This window comes from Lithobates pipiens, unplaced genomic scaffold (genome assembly GCF_037356315.1).
Source record: "Lithobates pipiens isolate NorthernLeopardFrog02 unplaced genomic scaffold, aLitPip1_a1.2 Scaffold_13, whole genome shotgun sequence".
Lineage (NCBI taxonomy): Eukaryota > Metazoa > Chordata > Amphibia > Anura > Ranidae > Lithobates > Lithobates pipiens.
The window spans coordinates 160,730,660-160,743,288 of record NW_027507718.1 but is presented as its reverse complement, the minus strand read 5'-3'; the positions used below and the strand labels follow the sequence as shown (position 1 = coordinate 160,743,288).

At 44.7% G+C, this 12,629-nt stretch overlaps 1 protein-coding gene across 3 annotated transcripts in view; it reads left to right on the top strand.

The window, feature by feature from the left end:
• The window catches only part of HDGFL2 (HDGF like 2), a 663,710-nt gene that overhangs the window by 154,623 nt on the left and 496,458 nt on the right, over positions 1-12,629 (top strand). The window lies entirely within an intron of this gene.

The following is a 12,629-nucleotide window of genomic DNA, read 5'->3' as shown; positions in this document are numbered from 1 at the left end:
GGCAGGAACAATGTTGAGACAGATGGGTGGCTTCCACTGTTTCTCTAGGTTACAAACTACAGTTCCGAGATTTTCCGTCTCCTCCTTTTCTAAGGTCAAATGTTCCCAAGGACCCAGAGCAAAAAGGCTTTCCTTCTAGCGCTGGATCATCTATTATCCTAGTCAGTGATGTCAGAGGTCCCCTTAGTGGAACAGGGCACAGGTTTCTATTCAAATCTTTTCTCGGTTCCAAAACCAAATGGAGAAGTAAGACCTATACTAGATCTCAAAGATCTGAATCTGCACTCAAACATCCGATCCTTTTGCATGGAGTCAATCCGGTCGGTTGTTGCCTTCCTGCAAGTAGGGGAGTTTTTGGCTTCTATAGATACCAAAGCTGCATATATACACGTGCCAATTTTTCCCGCTCGCCAGAAATTTCTGCGATTTGAAATAGAAAATCATCATTTTCAGTTTTTTGGCCCTGCCATTCGCTCTAGCCAGAGCACCACGGGTGTTCTCAAAAATTCTGGCACCTGCTCTAGCCAGATTAAGGGCTCAAGCCATAACAGTCCTAGCCTATTTAGACAATCTACTTTTAATAAATCATTCAGTCTCAGTTCTAAACCACAGTCTGGTCACAAATGTAAACTACCTGGAATCCCTAGATTGGATTCTCAACCTAGAAAAAAATTTCTTAAAACTATCAAGGAGATTGCAGTACTTGGGTCTGGTCATAGATACCATACAGAAAAAGGTATTCCTACCCCAGACAACAATCAGTTCCATTATAGAACTAATTCAACTCATCAAAGCAAAGCAAAATTCTTCCATTTGGTTGTGCATGAGATCGTTGGGGAAACAATAGCCTCCTTCTAGGCCGTTCCTTACGCACGGTTTCATTCAAGATTGCTACAAAACACAATCCTTTTGGCCTGGAACAAAAAAGGTTCAAGCCTTGGTTTTTCCAATACGCCTGGCTCCGGACATGTGTCAGAGCCTAAATTGAAGGTTTGATATCCAGCAACCTCCAAAAGGTAAAATCATTTCTGCCAGTCTCCTGGAAAGTGCTGACAACATATGCCAGCCTTCTAGGCTGGGGAGCAGTCCTGGAAGAAGATTCTGTCCAGGGGAGATGATCCATGTTAGAGAGGACCTTGCCTATCAATATTTTAGAGATATGGGCAGTTCGTCTGGCTCTAAAGTCCTGGACGGTCAGACTGAGGTATTGTCCCGTCAGGATTCAGTCTGACAATTCCACAGCTGTTGCTTACATCAATCACCAGGGGACACGAGGAGTCGTGCAGCCCAAAAATAAGTGAATCATGTTCTGGCTTGGGCAGAACACAACATTCCTTGCCTATCGGCGATATGTATTCTGGGAATAGAAAATTGGCAGGCGGACTACTTGAGTCGCCAACAATTATTTCCGGAGAATGGTCTCTTCACCCCAACATCTTCCTAGCAATATGTCGGAGGTGGGGTACTCCGGACGTGGACCTGTTTACTTCCAGATTAAACAACAAGGTCGACAACTTTGTGTCGAACAAGGGTCCCATTATTCTTCCCATGGGATCAGTTTTCTCTGATCTATGAATTTTCTCCAGTTCTGCTACTTTCGCGTCTTCTATGCAGGATCAAGCAGGGACAAAAGGAGGGGATTCTGGTGGCCCCAGCATGGCCCAGAAGAGCTTTGTTTGCCGAGATCATAAAGCTGGCCGGTAGGAGTCCCTTGGACTCTGACATTATGGCCAGACCTTCTTGCACAAGGTCCGATATTCCATCCTACTTTACAGACGCTAAATTTAACAGTTTGGCTATTGAGATCCACATTCTAAGGGATCCGTGGGTTGTCTCCTTTGGTAGAGTCTACTTTGATTAATGCCAGGAAGCCCGCCTCCAGAATAATTTACTATAGAGTCTGGAAGGCATATGTTTTTTGGTGTGGATCCAGGGGTTGGCGCCCCAAGAAATGTCGTCATAGTATTCAAGGATATTTGCTGGAAATCAAGGATCCTACCTATCAAGGGCCAGAGCTCGGCCTTGTCAATATTTTTTTTTCAACGGCCTCTGGCTTCTCTCTCTAGTGCTTAGCTTTGTTCAGGGGATAACACTGATCAATCCCCCTATCAAGGCACCTCTGAATCCTTGGGATTTCTACTTGATCTTATCAGCTTTGCAGAAACGTCCTTTTGAGCCTTTGAGAAATTCCCTTGGTTCTTTTGACTAGAAAAAATAGTCTTCAATAGTGCCATTTCTTCTGCTAGAAGAGTATCAGAACTAGCCGCTCTGTCTTGTAAAGAGCCATATTTGATCATGCATAAGGACAAGGTGGTTTTATGTCCACATCCTGAATTGCTACCAAAGGTGATGACAGGTTTTCACTTAAACAAAGATATTGTTCTTCCTCCCTTCTTCCCAGAGCCTCAATCTAGGGAAGAAAAAGCACTACATTCCCTTGATTTAGTAAGAGCGGTCAGAGTGTATTCAAAGGCTCAGGTTCGCAAAACAGATGTTTTATTTGTACTGCCAGAAGGTCCAAGAAAAGGACAAGCAGCATCAAAAACTACTATTTCCTAGTAGATTTGTCAAGTCATCATTCAGGCTTCTGGTTTAACCACTTCAGACCCAGGCCAATTCTGACATTTCTCTCCGTGTAAAATTCCTAATTTTTTTGCTAGAAAATTACATAGAATCCCCAAACATTATATATGTTTTTTTAGCAAAGACCCTAGAGCAGTGCTCGACAAAACCCGGTCGCCAGGTCGCATTGGCGACTAGAATCAGCGACCTTGCGCCTGGGGCAGCATAGCTGGGGGTATCCCGTCTCCGTGGACCCCCCCCCCCGCGCGATCGCGTCGGGCCGCGCCGCAGGCGGCCGGTAATTGAGCCCCCGGCTTTGAGGCCTTCTGTGATCCTATGGTTCCTTCTGGAATCTGGCGCCCTCTTGTGGTGGCCGTTGGAATTACAACCAACAATGCTAATGGGCCAGTCTTTCTCCATCCCTTTACTTGGAACCCCTAAACAAAAAAAAAAAAAAAAAAAAAAAAATATATATATATAAATTTTTTTTTTTTATTATTTATTCTAACACCCTAGAGAGTAAAATGGTGGTCGTTGCAATACTGTCTGTCACACCATATTTGCACAACGGACTTACAAGCGCACTTTTTTTGGGGAAAAAATTTTTATTTAATAAAAAAAAAAGACAACAGTAAAGTTAGCCCTATTTTTTTTTTTTTATATTGTGAAAGATAATGTTACGCCGAGTAAATCGATACCCAACATGTCACGCTTCAAAATTGCGCCCGCTCATGGAATGGCGACAAACTTTTACCCTTTAAAATCTCCATAGGCGACGTTTAAAAAATTCTTCAGGTTGCACGTTTTGAGTTACAGAGGAGGTCTGGGGCTAGAATTATTGCTCTTACTCTACCGATCGCAGCGATACCTCACATGTGTGGTTTGAACACCGCTTTCATATATGCGTTCGCTTCTGCACGCAAGCTTAGCAAGACAGGGCACATTTAAAACAATTTTTTTTTCTTATTTTAACTTTTATTTTATTTTTTTTCACTGTTCTTTAAAAAAAAAAAAAAAATGTGTGTCACTTTTATTCCTATTACAAGGAATGTAAAAATCCCTTGTAATAGAAAAAAAGCATGACAGGTCCTCTTTTATATATGAGATCTGGGGTCAGAGAGACCTCACATCTCATATTTACACTAAAATGCAATTTAAAAATGTCCCTCTAAGAGCTATGGGCAATGACTTGGAGACAGGTGGGGGGCTGGGGGCTATCTTCCCCTCACTCGTCTCCATGTCAGGCCAGGGACAGGTCCAGATCGCCGTCACGGACCTGGCTCCTAACTTTTTTTAGCTGGCTCCTAGATTCCAAGCAAATTTGTCAACCCCTGCCCTAGAGAATACAATGGCGGCCATTGCAACTTTTTATCTCGCACGGTATTTGCGCAACAATTTTTCGTACGCGTTTTTTTCAGATAAACAGTTTCATGCTTAAACAAAAAACAAACAGTAAAGTTAGCCCAATTTTTTTGCATAATGTGAAAGAGGAGGATACGCCGAGTAAATAGATACCCAACATGTCACGCTTCAAAATTGAACGCGCTCATGGAATGGCGCCAAACTTTGGTATTTAAAAATTCCCATAGGCGACACTTTAAAATTTTTTACTGGTTACATGTTTTGGGTTACAGAGGAGGTCTAGGGCTAGAATTATTGCTCTCGCTCTAACGTTCACGGTGATACCTCACGTGTGGTTTGAACACCGTTTTCATATGTGGGCAGGACTTACGTATGCGTTCGCTTCTGTGTGCGAGGTCACGGGGACAGGGACGCTTAAAAAATTTTTTTTTTTTTTTTTTTTTATTGTTAATTTTATTTTTATTTTTTTAGTTTTACACAAAAAAAAAAAAAAAGACTTTTATTCCTATTACAAGGAATGTAAACATCCCTTGTAATAGGAATATGGCACGATCGGACCTATTTACAGTGAAATATGGGGTCAATAAGACCCCATATCTCACCTCTAGGCTGGGAAGAATAAAATAAAAAAATAAAAACGATCCTGGCTTCCTAGCCAGATTGGTGCCGTTAATTTGAATACCGAGGCCGGGCGTGACGTCATAACATCGCGCCCGGCCTCCGAACGATCATAGAGACTCCGGGGACAATCTAGTCCGCCATAAATCTCTATGATCACATGCTGGGGGCGGCGGATCCTGTGACCGACTCACCGATGGAAACGGTGAGTCGGTAGAAGCACCGGAGGGCGGCGGGAGGGGGGGGGGGCGTCCCCTCCCGCCGCCCGCAAGAACGATCAAGCGGCGGAACAGCCGCTATGATCATTCTTATGGTGTAGGGAATCGCCGGCTGAAAACGGCAATATCTGAATGATGTCTGTGGACTCAGGCATCATTTAGATATAACCAGTGAAACCCCATGACGTCAATAGACGTATTGCGGGTCTCAAGTGGTTAAAGAAGAAAATTCCTCCTTTTCATGTTAACACAAACTCAACCAAGGCGATGAGTGCCTCTTGGGTGTTGCATCATCAGGCCTTTATGGCTCAGATCTGTAAGGCCGCAACTTGGTCTTCCCTTTATACGTTTACCATATTTTATCAAATCAATGATAAAGGTCATGGGGATATTGCCTTCGGGCACAGTGTACTGCAGGGTGCAGTATGAGTCCCCTGGCCTCCTTTTTTGTGTTGTTTCCCTCCCTTTGGTTGCCATTGCTATGGTGCATCCCACATAGTAACTGCTATGGCTCTGTGTCCCCTGATGTAAGAAAACAGGATTTTTAAAATGGCTTACCTGTAAAATCCTTTTCTTTGATGTACATCATGGGACACAGAGGTCCCTCCCTTCTTGGTGTACACTTGTATTGTTTGGCTACAAAACTGAGGACTCCCGTTAGTGGGAGGGGTTATATAGGGAGTACACATCTTGCCTTAGGGGTGTGCCAGTGTCTATCACCGATCAGTGGTCCATATATCCCACATAGTAACTACTATGGCTCTGTGTCCCCTGATGTACATCAAAGAAAAGGATTTTATAGGTAAGCTGTTAAAAATCCTTATCGGGGAATATGAATGAATGAATGAAATACTTGTATAGCGCACAATGCGATCTGAATCGCCTCTAGGCGCTGTATATTTAAGTTTTATTTTTTTACATACTGTCACCAGTTCAGTACGTAAAACTGTTATATAATTGTTGTGGCAGTAATTAGGGATGCTGCATTTTTTTTTTTTCATTTTTATAACTCTTCCCTCCTCCCTCGTCCGTCCTCCCCCCTCCTCCCATTTTTAATGAAATTGATTCAGTGTGTTTTGTGTTTAGCTGTGATTGGCCACAGCTAATCACATGGTACAGATGGTCATCATGAGCCATCCATTGTGTACAATTGTCATGTGATATGCTGTGATGGATCACATAGGGTCGGCGGTGGGCTGGTACAGTGCTGTGTCCGGTGGACACAGCTGTGACAGACTGGGCCACAGCATGGCGCATTTCGTAATGACATCCTATAACGTCCACCTATAGGGGTGAATGTCCTGCCTGACAGGCAATTGTCTATAGGCTGGGCGGGAACTTGTAAAGACATGTATACTGTTTTATTGTCAGTGGATGTCAATATATGCAGCCCCTGAAAATCCCCAAAGGGCCTCACATAATGTTAAGTATCTCTAATGCTTGAGAGGACTGTCAGAAACTGCAGACCTAATAGAGAAAATGACGGTTAGAGAGCATTGTTTGTTAGGAATATGCTACAGAAAACTATATGAAACAGTGAACAAACTACTTAAATCCCAGGGCCTCACATCATATGGTAAAGGGTCTCAGGTTGGGCACCAGGGCTTTTAAGTGCTTTGTTACTTCATTCATATTGTTGAATTGGAGTACTTGCTCAGTGTCTTCAGTATGTTGAGCATTACCATTGTTGTGAAAAGAAGCACATATCTGTTGTGTTTTTGCATCTGCAACTCCCATAGTTAACTGACTCAATACATAATTCCTTATCAGTTTGTCAACTTATGTCATATTTTTTTTTTTTTTTTCATGCCATTCTGATTAATTTCTGCTATAGAAATGTTCATCCTGCCCTATGATGGTCTCCATCGTAGTAGTCAGTAGCTTCAGTACTTTGAGTCCAGTACTGGTCAGGAGTTCTGACATGTACACTTTTGCTAGAATGGTCATACTGGGTTACTATCTCATGAAGTATTGCAGTCTGAAACAGCCCAGCCAAGAGTTTTGGAGGGGGTCAGCAATGATACCCTATGGCGGTGATGGCGAACCTTGGCACCCCAGATGTTTTGGAACTGCATTTCCCATGATGCTCCATTACACTGCAGAGTGGATGAGCATCATGGGAAATGTAGTTCCAAAACATCTGGGGTGCCAAGGTTCGCCATCACTGCCCTATGGTGTAGCCTGCAGGAGGAGCTGGGGAAAATACAAACCTATAAAAGTTGGCGAGCACAAGAAGTTTCTTACAAGATTGCTGGCTGAATCTAAAGGTGTTTATTTTTTTTTTTTTTTTTTAACTTATCGATCAGATGTAACAAAACTTTAAAATAGTACATTTTCAACATAAACGGGAGTAAAGACGGAAAAAAAAAAAATGTTTGGGTTTACATATATTTTAAGCAGACCTAACATAAAGGTCTTTGCTTTTCATCGTTGCCCACATGGACTTGTACACCCCATTAACACCCATCATACTATAAGAACTTACCTAAAATATAAAATAAAACACACAAGGATTGTGGAAAGGTTTAGGCCACGGCCCCTTTATTGGGTTTAAAACTATTTTAATTATGAAATGAACTTTAACCTTTAATACCAAACCGAAATCGATGTTAACCATTAACAGACCAACATGCTTAGTCACTATGACTGGAGCAGCAATCTTATACCAACCAAATAAGTTTACCAACCACTGTCCACCCACAAAGTGGGCAACATTACCCAAAAGCCAGGTTACCAACCTGGCCCCACCCCACCACCGCGGCCTAAAAAAAATGACTCCTTACAATCCAGCATTGAAAATGCCCTTACCAATGATGGAGAAAATGTACCAAAAACATACCTCCCATATTTCTGAAATTATAAAGAGGTACACTCTTTTGCACAGTAAGTAGCAAAGAACATGCCCCCAGTTACAGGAACCTCAATGCTCTAATATGCAGAAAATGATTGGCTAAACACATGTGCTTTTATCTTACCTCTACTTTTGCTTTATAATGATTTTTCAAAATAACAAGTGCAGTAATATAGAGGCTGGATAAAAAGTTTAGTGCAGCATAACACTTTGGCAGTAAAATAGTACATTTTGTATAGAGATGTGCATAGACAAAAAAAGAGGGACAACTGAAGCTGCATGAGCGACAGAGGGATTTGGTCCTAAAGGAAGGACAATTGGGCACTATGCCAAATACTGCTAGACCACTGATGAAACTCTCCAGATCACAATATAGAAAAATTAAGTCCCTAATAATGAGTATACAGTAAATCAGCATATCAATCTTTCCATTTTATGGTAACTGTACCATGAACTGAACCACCGGCATAGAAAACCATTTACCGTATATACTCGAGTATAGGCCGACCCGAGTATAAGCCGAGGCCCCCAATTTACCCCCAAAAAACTGGAAAACTTATTGACTCGTGTATAAGCCGAGGGTGAGACATGGCTGTCCATCCCTGTGTGTGTGTCCGTCCATCCATCCCTGTGTGTGTGTCCATCCATCCATCCATCACTGTGTGTGTATCCATCCATCCATCCATCCCTGTGTGTGTGTGTGTGTGTGTGTGTGTGTGTATCCATCCATCCATCCATCCATCCCTGTGTGTGTGTGTGTGTGTGTGTGTGTATCCATCCATCCATCCATCCCTGTGTGTGTGTGTGTGTGTGTGTGTATCCATCCCTGTGTGTGTGTGTGTGTGTGTGTGTGTGTGTGTCCGTGCAGCCTTGTGTGTGTGTCCAGCCTACCTGTGTCCCAAGCCTCCGTCCCGAGCCGCCGTCGTCCCGAGCCTCCTCCGTCCCGTGCCGTGCCTCCTCCGTCCCGTGCCTCCTCCGTCCCGTGCCGTGCCTCCTCCGTCCCGTGTCTCCTCCGTCCCGTGCCGTGCCTCCTCCGTCCCGTGCCTCCTCCGTCCCGTGCCGATGGATCGCCGCTCTTCTCGGCGGCCATTCTACAATTCAAAATTCCGCCTCCGCCTGTGATAGGCGGAACACTCAATTTCCCAGCAGCCTGTGTTCCGCCTATCACGGACATCCTCTCATACTCGTCCGTAGTATGAGAATGAGCGGATGTCCGTGATAGGCGGAACACTGACTGCTGGGAAATTCAGTGTTCCGCCTATCACAGGCGGAGAAGGAGGCGCGGCTTTTGAAAATTAATGTCCGCCGTCTGCTCGATACGCTGATCGAGCAGTCAGACAGCGGCGACTCGAGTATAAGCCGAGGGGGCACTTTCAGCCTCAAAAAAGAGGCTGAAAATCTCGGCTTATACTCGAGTATATACGGTATTTGTAGACAGAACAGTTCCCATTTTATTTAGAAGGTCTAATATTTTTAATCCACTTAAATCATTCTCTTCCAGGTGAACAAGGATATCCAACACAGCTCACACCTAAATAGGGAATATGATCAGCCAACTATTCCAAATATATACCCCATTTATATTGCAAGAGAGCTGGATTTTTAACCGGGGGAAATCAAATCCTATGCACTAGACAACATATGAATGTCAACTATTCGTACTATTAATTTTTTATTTTTTATTATTATAAAAGGCGGGGACTTGTGTAATAAATGCAAAGAGCAGGATGGACATGAAGAGCAGTGCGCCCATCTATGTCCTAATGCACTCCCTATGTAGCAGCTGCATATCCTGCACCATCAACATCTTTTAGAGACAGATTTAAAATATGATTCTGCGACAGAAAAAGAAAGAAAAGCCTTGCGAATAGTTGAAATTGCTGAATCAGCTCTATTGGAAAATGGGAATGGCCTAAGGCATTAAATGATAACTGTCTACCCTTGTCTTGCTAATCAAATTCTGCAAACACTTTTGTCTGGCCAGTTAACAACTTACCTCAACTAACCAGACTTAACTGAGTGGTAAAGCAGTTCTAATGTGTTTTACATGCCGAAGAACAGATTGATTCCAAAGCAGTAACAATATTAAATGACATGTTGAATGCAATTTGTGACCCAATAGCAGCATATAAACACTGTTTCTAAAATCCTTTTCAGAATTCCTAACCAAAAGCTAGAATTATATGCAAAGTCTTTATGTCTCAAACTCCAACTAACAGTTTTGATGAGCGTGGAAACAACCACTTTGATACATGTCATAAAAAGGCCAAAAAAGTTCTGCAGAGTTCTCAAGAGAAGCAACCAGTGGCATAGATAATGCTGTTTTCTCTTTTTATTCACCGACCGACACAGCTCCTCTCTAACAAATGGCTTGTTAGCCTTATCGCTAGGAGAATACTAGGCAAAGTTGTAACACAACACTCAGAACTCTTAGTTCCTCCCAGGGGGGCGGTCCCTCAGGCTGCAACCCTCCACCCTGCAAAGCAGCATCAGTTTTTTCTTGCCTCACAAAGGAGAAGGACCTAGGAACCCTGCGGGCCCATCGGTCTGTACTTTTTTTACGCAGAAGCTTGAGTTTTTGCGCAAGATGATTGATCCTGTGATCTACTATCAACAACCGGCTGGGTGAGAGGCTGGATACCCTTATCCTTGTGGTCTCCCCAGTCCGGCCAGCGAGAGTGCAGGTTGCAGCTACGGCTCGGCAATCCACAACATACCTCAGCTCCAGAGGTCGTCGGTGAGCTTTTATGCTCCGGGGCGTACATATGACCAGGCTACTGATGTCTGCATCACAGTATGCCGAGGCCAGTAGCTACCCTATACCGATCAGGTGTAGATCTACAATGGAATGTCTCCCAGCTCTTCAGGACGGGTAAGTACAACTCTTCCTGCCCCAGCGGGGTTGAGCAGCTGGGCATTCCCTGGGAGGTCAATTCGGGGGGGCTGCTGCATGTGGTACTTAGCAGTGTGTGTGTGTCCCTGAGGGCTCTCATCTGGGATAGGGGGCTGGCTGGTGGTGCCTGGATCCTGTGTATTAAGCTCCTGGGAGGTGCCTGTGAGGGTCTGGCTGTGTTTTCGGTACAGCGTTGTCTCTGCCACATGTCTGTCCCTCATGGAAGATCGTTTTAACAATCGTTTCGATGGACTACCACCGGCGCAGTTTTTATTTCCTCTGCACCGTGGAGCACTAGGGGTCTACAGGCACTGCTGTGAACAGCGCGGAACTCCTCAGGGTGGTGAGTCTGGCCGATTAGAACCCCTCATTCAGCGGAAGCAACGAGGGTGGGGTGGTCACTGTCCTAAGTCCCCTTTGGGTGGCAGACAGGGTATTGTCAGCATGGCTTCAGAAACTGGTTTTTCTTCCCCTGAAATCCAGGCAATTGCAACTGGGTCACCTGCGGACTGTGCAGTTCCCATCGACACCCTGACGGCAGTCCTCAATTTGTTCGTTGCCAAGATGGAGGCGGTGCATGGGAAGAAAGACGCTAAAAAGCGAACCCTGCCTCCCCCGTCCTCTGGGGAGAGCTCTGACGCAGACTCTGGTCCTGCCGAGGCTGGTGACCCCTGCTCTGTCTTGTCAGACGACACTGACCAGGACCGTTCGGACAGTGAGGATGAGTCCGGGTCCGGGCGCGACAAAGCGATTGTTGGAGCACTTATCACAGCTGATTCCTCTGCTGATATGCCGGTCCCTTTTGGGTCCCGCAAGCCAGTAGGTTTACCTAAGGTGTTCCCGTATCTGACTTATTTTGACAAGTTAATTTACAAGGAATGGGGTCGCCTGCAACGGATCTTTTCGGTCCCCAAATACATGGCCGTGCATTACCACTTTGAGAAAAGCCTTCAAGAAATGTTCGGCTCCTCCAGTTGTGGACCCCCCCCCCCCCCCCCAGTATCCAGGTTAAATAAAGTAACCACGATCCCGGTTGAGGGGACTCCTGCATTAAAGGATCCCACGGACAGGGAGGCCGAGGCAGTGGCTCGTTCCTTGTTTATGGTTGTGCGGTCAGCCGTGTGACCTGTATTGGCATCCACACTGGTGACTGAGTGGGCAAAACTTTTTCACCACGAATTGGGAGAGCAACAGGCTTCCCCTGTCTGCGTGGAACTGGCAGACCAACTAGTGCAAGGCCTTAAGTACGTCTGTGACTCTGAGGGTGTACTTGTCTGCCACAGCTCCCTTTCGGAAGTCAGACTCGCTGTTTGTTTTGGTGGCTGGTCCAAAGAAAGGCATGGCGGTCTCGTCAGCCACCATTTCCAGGTGGATCAGACAGATTGTAGTACAAGCCTACGCCTTGAAGGAACAAGTGTCCCCCTTTCCGGTAACGGGCCACTCTACAAGGGCTATCAGAACGTCTTGGCCCTTCCGACACCAAGCGTCGGTCGCTCAGGTGTGTAAGGTGGCAACCTGGTCGTCTGTCCACATGTTTACCAAGTTCTATAAGGTAAATGTCAGTTTTTATGCTATTTTTCCCACCCCTCGTTTTGGCACTGCTTCGGACGTCCCATTTGTTAGAGAGGAGCTGTGTCGGTCGGCGAATATAAGAGAAAATATGATTTTTTTATTTTTTGGACTCGCCGTAAAATCCTTTTCTCTGTAATTCACCGACCGTCACAGTACACGCCCCTCCATTTATCTTTACGTTATACTGCTTGTTGACATACTGATGCTGCTTTGCAGGGTGGGGGTTTGTAGGCTGAGGGACCGCCCCTCTGGGCGGAAATAAGAGTTCTGAGTGTTGTATTACAACTATGGCTAGTATTCTCCTAGTGATAAGGCTAGCAACCCATTTGTTACAGAGAGGAGCTGTGTCGGTCGGTGAATTACAGAGAAAAGGATTTTACGGCATTAATCCTATTCTTTGCACAGCAATTTTTGCACAATATTTTGTACTTTATTTCATAGGTACTAATGAGGAGTACATGCAGCATTTGTTTTCTTTGCTTGTGTTTGATATAATTAAGCATTTTTGCACAATATTTTGCGCAGTATTCCTCACTTAATTTTGTTTTATGTC